The sequence below is a fragment of the Arachis hypogaea genome, chromosome 13, assembly GCF_003086295.3.
Source record: "Arachis hypogaea cultivar Tifrunner chromosome 13, arahy.Tifrunner.gnm2.J5K5, whole genome shotgun sequence".
In the NCBI taxonomy this organism is placed as follows: Eukaryota; Viridiplantae; Streptophyta; class Magnoliopsida; order Fabales; family Fabaceae; genus Arachis; species Arachis hypogaea.
The window spans coordinates 48,185,288-48,192,647 of NC_092048.1; the positions used below are offsets into that span (position 1 = coordinate 48,185,288).

The window sequence follows — 7,360 nt, forward strand, 5'->3', positions numbered from 1 at the left end:
ATGGGAGTTACCTCTTTTGGAAGGGCATACTAACAACTTGTTAAGTCCTATGCACACAAGGCATCCTTTTGAGAGTCTTCCCTTCAGTCTCAATCACGAAGAAGCTCTATGCAATTGACGATTATTTTGAGTGAATGTATTTTTTTGGTTTCATGGACACGTGCAGCTGCCAATTATTTTGTATGCCAATTATTTTGTCTGAATTATATTTTGTTTCCTTGGACACATTAGTGACTAGCTGATTACGTTGTTGCGTACTTAGTATCACTCCATGTTATGTATTGTTTTGTTCCATGATCACATATAAAGATGTACTAATTAGTTCATTCTCAATGCCTCATATCCAAATCTTTTTAGCCACCTCAGACTTATCAACATCTATTGGTACATCCGAAAAGCATGAGCCAAAAAATAAGCCAATTCCAACTTAGTTATATTAGTTGGGTACTATGGGTTACCAGGATAGTACGCTCCATGGAGTACAACATCTATAATAATATCACAGTTAAACATGTTGATTTTAATTTGTCGGTGAACATAACAGCATAACAGTGAAGGGAAAAGATGAATAACTTCACTCCATTGGGACGAGGGAATAAACTCCCATTTCTAATTATAACTCAACAACATAAGATTGATACTGCAGTTATACATGTAAAATGATAAAACCACACATCATCCATCCTTGCTCACCTTCTGCAAGCCGCTTAACATAATTAAAAACTAGAAACAAAGTAAAGTTGGTAGTAAACTTTTCACATGGTCTCACAATTTACAATCATATATCCCTCTCATTGGGACATCCTTCTTCGTAGGAAACATTATTTACAAATCACACAACACAATACCCATTACATATGGGAGAAAAGACTAATAGATGTTAACACTTTTGGCTTCAACCATAGACGTCAGAGTATCCTGTTCAGCCTGAGTACCATCCTGATCAGCTGCATATTCAGAATCACAAAGTCATGTTTATATTGGCTGTAGAAAAGCGCATATTTCTAATGTCTCCAAGTACACATGCAACAATACCACACCTAATTCCAAACAGAATATGACTATCATGACATCACAACCACAAGAAAAAGTGACATGCAACAATTTGGCACTAGTCTTAACGCCTTATCGTTATCATTGCACTGTGCGTCAGCCGCTGAAGTTTGTGTTGGGACATAATTATTTGCTCCAACACCCAGCATATCCATGTTATAAACCTCGATATGGCAAGCCTTGTCTTCATTTGTGCATTGAGCAACCTCATCATTGTAATTAGTCCCAACTACGGCGTCGTCACTGAACTGGGATGATCGGGAAAAATAACAACGATTGTCACAACATACCTATAACGGATTTATGCATAGATTAGTCATATAATAACAAGCTACTTCCCCATGTTGTTCACAACACTTTCAATATGTCCGTATTTTCTCAAAACACGAATCAGTGTGACTGCAACGCAACCAACAATAAAAGTAGTGGGATACCCAACACAAATCACATACTACAACTCACATAAGAATTTTAAATTAGACATAATTTCACTAACTTCTTCGATGTGGTTGAACATTTTAATCTCCTCCAATGCATCTAAGTCGAAACCAGCTGTGCATCCATCTTCCATTTCCATCCCATGACTAGTTTTTTTTCCTGGACAGCGTCTCTTCATGTGACCAGGGTTCCTACATTCGGTACACCGTCTTTTGCGCCCCCCGACAGTTCTGGGTTTTTGGAGCTCCCTTTGTCCGCACAGCCACCGAATCACGAATCACTCCATCACCCTTGGTAGAAAACACATTGTCCTCAGTTGCAATGTAACCCTCCAGGTGGATACAAAGATTACGTATTCCTTTCATTGCCGTTCGATATAGATCATACTTCTGTGACCCCAAAAAGAACAGCCAATGGCAAGCCGAATGAAGCGCACCATGACGTAATAAGCAGGCCCGGTCAGCACCGTCATCTATCTTCTCTTCATATGCTTCAAGTGCCTTGGCATTTTTAGTCCATCGCTTGAGAACTAATCCGTCCAAAATGTTAGGAAGGTGCTCATGCTTCATGACGAAAAACATGTGCTTGCAGGGATAGCCATGTTTGTTCCAAAAGTTGCAGCCACATTTCATTCTTCCCATATTCTTATTGTATAAAACTACGATCTCTCTTTCGGGTTGCCCATACTCATCGATAGTGTAAATCTTCGTAGTCAAAGACCTTTGTAATCTAACCAGATTGACCGATGCGACACCTACGATCTTGTTTCAAACATCCCCGAATATTGCACGTGTATAAACACTCACAGCGTATCGCTCTAGTGACTCCAAGCTTGTCGGCATCACCGGAATGCTATCAATTGATCTAAATTGCGCCAACAACTCGTTGTTTCGATAGTCACGGACCATCAGTTCCATTTTTGAACAAGTTCAAGCATCCCATGCTTCGACTGAAGGAAGTTCTTTGCAACACTATTTATACCTTCACAACTTGACGTCACTCTTATACCAGTACAAAATTTATCCCTCAGGTACGCATTTGCCCACATCTCCTTCTTCCCAAATACCTGATTTGCCCAGAGGCTATTTTGCAAACTAAACTCCTCAACAGACTAGCTCCATTCCATCAAGAATTTGTTAACTGCAATGTCTGCATAAAGCCACCGATTAAATCGTGCGCGCAATCCTGCATCTTTTACATTCGACGTGACATTCTTCTCAAAGTGCCACCCACACAACTGATGCGTTGCTCTAGGGAATACCACTCTCACAGCTTTCCACATTGCTTCATCACCATCGGTTACAACCACATATGGCATCTTTTGGCACATTACCTCCAACAGGCTCTTCAATAGCCAAGTATATGACCCTATCGTCTCATCCAACACTAGCCCAAAGCCGAATATCGTGGTCTGTTTGTGATTGTTTGATCCTGAGAAAATAACCAGTGGTCTGTTGTACTTATTTTTTTTTTTTTTGTAAGTCGATTCGAAAGCCAGAACATCTCCAAAATATTGGTAGTCCAACCTACTTCCCCCGTCGGCCCAAAACATATTTGCAAGCATTCTATCCTCGGTCAAATTATACCGTGCCATCAGCATAGGATCCGCCTCTGCCTTTCCTTCTAGGTATGCTATCGCAGATTCAGCATCTTCGTCAACAATTTGCTCGCGCCTTTGCTTGTCAATATAATTGTACGCGTCCTTCTTTAGAAATCCTACCAATGAATACCTACCCACCAATCCTGCCATATATCGCATTGTTTTTGCCGTCGATATCCCGCACTCACAGAATCTATCAATTTGCGCTTTCGCCCCTTTAGTCAATGACCTATACTTTGGGATTAGGTGCACCATTACCTGGGGAGTCAATTCATGGTTGTTGTTGTTGTTGATCTTCCTTACTCGCCATACGGAAGCACTCTTATCTAGGTGAACAGAAAACTTTGCCTTGCAATTTGTTCTCGTCTCAGGTTTATGTACTCGCATCCTATCCAGTCTATTATAGTGCTTGGGATCTCTGAGTCCCTCCTTATTACAAAAAAAAACCTCCTCTTCCTAACGTTTCCATCATCGTCCCTTCGTGAGTCCCCTTTTCGGACACCGAACCCATGATACCTACCAAAATTTTTGTAGAACTCATACGCATCATCATCAAAAGTCTTTTGCATAATATCTTCAATAGTCAAACCCTCAACATCTCCAACATCCAAACACATTTGACTCTCTGATTCACTTCCAATAGTATCATTCAAAATGTCCTTCGCCACCGCCTCATCACAACGCCCGTTTTCTTCATTATTTTTCCCCTCACCACCATTGTTATGCACCGCATCCATCTACATTTCAGAAAATCAGAATCTTCAAAATCCATCAACTTAAATAAATTTTTTATATTATCTTATCATTTTAATTGAGATATTTAAATAGATGTTATTATTTAATTTTATAATAAAATAAATATTTACGGACTAAAATAAAAATAACATATAAAAATTAGCAAAATATATTTTCATATCAAAAGCAAAAATAATATATGAAAACTATATCAATATATACTTTATTAAATTATATTATTTATAACTTTTTTGGTACTCAGAGTATTCTTTTACTTAATACTATTTTAGACTATAAATTTTAATTATTTATGACTTTATTATTAGTTATAATTAGTTTTTTTTATTTATTTTGTTTTTTTAATGGATCAATGATTCATATTATAATAAATTTATCATAACAAATTAATATACAATAATTACGCTTACAAATTTTAACAGAACCAAATAAAAAATAAATACAAACCCGAAAATAAAAATTTTACTAAAAAATTAAAATTATATATTTAAAATATCTGACCAGTAAAGAGACTACCAACAGGAAATAAAGGGTAGAATTGATTATAAAAAATAAATTTAATCCTAACGTTAATTTTCTAACGCAGAAGCAGCAATTTATAATTCCTTGTAAAGACACGTTTACTTTGGCGTTTAGACCAAAAAGGTATCCAAACACAAGGAGGATGCGTTGAATGCACTCAAACGTGCTTCTCTTCTTTCTAACGCTAAACCAAACACAGCCATAGCCAAATTTCTAAAAAAAGCCAAAAACACATGCAAAGTAATCACAAATCACAACAACAATGGCTAACAATTTCAATAACACGCTAAAAAAATTAACAACCATAGTACCTAACGCAAACCCCATTCTCATACACAACATCAACACCACATTCACTCGTGTACATCAACAATAACTACATCAATGAATGTAATAACAGCTCTTACCACAAAAATACTTTAATTAGAGAAAATAATCACTTTATTGGTATTCAGAACAAGAGGACAATACCATCAGTGGTAACCAGCACAAAAACCAATACAGTCAATGACCAATAAATTCAATTTCAGAAGCTCAGCCTTCGTTAATATGTTCCAGAACAAGAAGACAATTCCGTCACTCATAATCAGAACAAGAAAACTCGACACTAATATAAATTTTAGAATCTCAACTTTAATTATTTATTTTCCAGAAATTTAATTATTTTCCAGAACAAAAAGGCAATACCATCACTAGTAATCAGAACAACAATCGAATTAATAATCAGAAGAGTAATTTTAATTTCAAAAACTCAGCTCTAATTAACTTTTTCCCGGAACAAAAGTACAATACCATCTCCTATAACTAGAACAATAACCAAAATAATAATCAGAAATAAAGAACCTCCGCAGTAGGGACTGGCTGAATGATAATGCAGAGAAGAAGAAGAACTGGGACACCAGCGCAGAAACAAAGAACCAGATGCGCGTGCCGTAGCAACAGATTTGAGGGACAGCCACAGTAGATGGGCAGCTGGCGACGGTCACAACTGAGCAGGCGACGGACGACGACGACCTTGCCACGCACACGACCGCCAGACGACGACCGACCATGACCTGTAGACGCTTGCGTTGGGGGAACGGAAGGGCCTTCGGCCACTTGGAAACAGGAGGATTGGCAACCGACCACGACGAACCAACCGGCAACAGTCAGACCAAGGGCGGCGCGCTGAGGCTAGGGTTGTATTTTGGGGAGAAATAACGCTGAGACTCAGGAATCAGGAATGAGGCTCGAGGGGAGGGCAAGGGTTTCCTCTGACTGACGACCATAACTCAGGTCTTCTTCTTTTAACCAAAACGCAAAAAAACAGCGTCGTTTCATCACAGGTGCTTTGGACCCTTGAACCAGAAAGTGACTTTTATTATTTTTATGGCAACACTACTAGACTAAACTAGTATTACAATTCAAAATGCAAAAAAATTCAATTACCTGAGCCCAAAACCCCCATGGCCCAGTAACACAGGTACTGGATCTGCCCATATTACTACTTAATATAAACACTTCAATTACGTTAATTAATACATTTAGGCCAAATAGAAAAGGGAAACACGATAAGCTCTCTTACCATTACCGCATCAACACAGTGCCTTTGACCAGTCTCCACAAACACGTATTACATTCCAACAGCAAGACATACAGTCCGCATGACATGATGATTATATTGATAAGCACCATAAAACTTCTCAAGTTTGATTATCTCACAAATTAACATTACATTTTAAAGTTAACTAAACCCTACAACTCACAGATCTCACCAACTCTATAGTATCCTAAAAATAATAACATAATCAATGCGCGCACAGACACATACATACAAGTCATGGGAACTTACTTTATATTATGTCTCGACCATGTCGTCCACCTCATTAGCCATGTCTAGGTGGTCGTGGCAGTCCCCTAAAACAACCTTTAATGTTGTAAGGGGAGGATGGACCTCCCTCTGTCCTTGACCAAGAGTCATATGATATATGTACAAAAGAAAAATAAAATTATAATTGATGGTTTATTTGCAGTGACGGATCCAGAAAATTTTAATAGTGGGGCAATATATATATATATAATAATTTTTAAAATGAAAATATTATATGTATATAAAAATTAGTTATCAAATTATTTATTAATCATTATGTATTTATATATAAATATATATATTATTTAATTTATTTTTAATGTGTATTTTTTATTTCACTATATATACACAGGTAGTTATTTTCGATGTAAATATAACATGATTAATTTTTATAATATCTAATTTTACAAATTAAAACACTAAAATAATCATTTATAAATAGGGTAAAGTATATTTTTTGTCCTTAAAGTTTGACAAAAGTTTTAAAAATATCCCTAAGTTTTATTTTGTTTCAATTTTGTCCCAAAAATTTTCTATTTGCATCAAATATACCCCTGACAGCTAATTTTTCAAAAAATTTAAGATCGATTCAACAACAATTTCATAAGAACAACCCCTCAACACAAGCAAATCAAGCATATTTTCATGCATTATTGTTATATTAGTCTTAAATTTTTTAAAAATTTAGCTTCCGAGAGTATATTTGATGCAAATCGAAAACTTCTGTCTAAGACAATAAAAATCAGTTATGACTAATATTATTTTAAGTTTTATTGTTTAACTTGGTTAGACTTAGTTCATAAAAAGAGTTGGATGTATAGTATTTCTTTTACATATATATAAGTAAATACTTATTTAAAAATTTACTTCTTATACAATTAGAAGTCAATTCTTATTGAGATTCATAGTTGAAAAAGTTCTTTCAATTAATGTAGTTACAGAAAAAAAAATTAAAACTAATATAAAACAGATAAATAACACTCTTTCAAGTTGATTTCTAAGAAAAAAAAATACAAATTTCATTTAAATTGAGAAATGATCATTTTAATGACATCTAATATGAAATTTTTAAATTGACTATGAAGTACCAAAAGTTGAGTAAAAAATTATTGTGGAGTCAAATTTAATAATTTAGTGGGGACAAA

The 7,360-nt window shown here is 35.7% G+C and overlaps 1 long non-coding RNA gene across 2 annotated transcripts; it reads right to left on the reverse strand.

The window, feature by feature from the left end:
• Window positions 1-552: 552 nt before the first annotated feature.
• On the reverse strand, window positions 553-5,730 carry LOC112738312 (uncharacterized). 2 transcript variants are annotated; one of them, XR_011869716.1, is made up of 3 exons: window positions 5,210-5,730; window positions 1,550-3,828; window positions 553-1,343 (listed from the first exon to the last, which is right to left on the reverse strand). It is a non-coding gene; the product is annotated as an uncharacterized lncRNA (long non-coding RNA). The 2 variants fall into 2 exon arrangements; XR_011869715.1 differs by having other exon boundaries at window positions 1,341-3,828.
• Window positions 5,731-7,360: the final 1,630 nt, after the last annotated feature.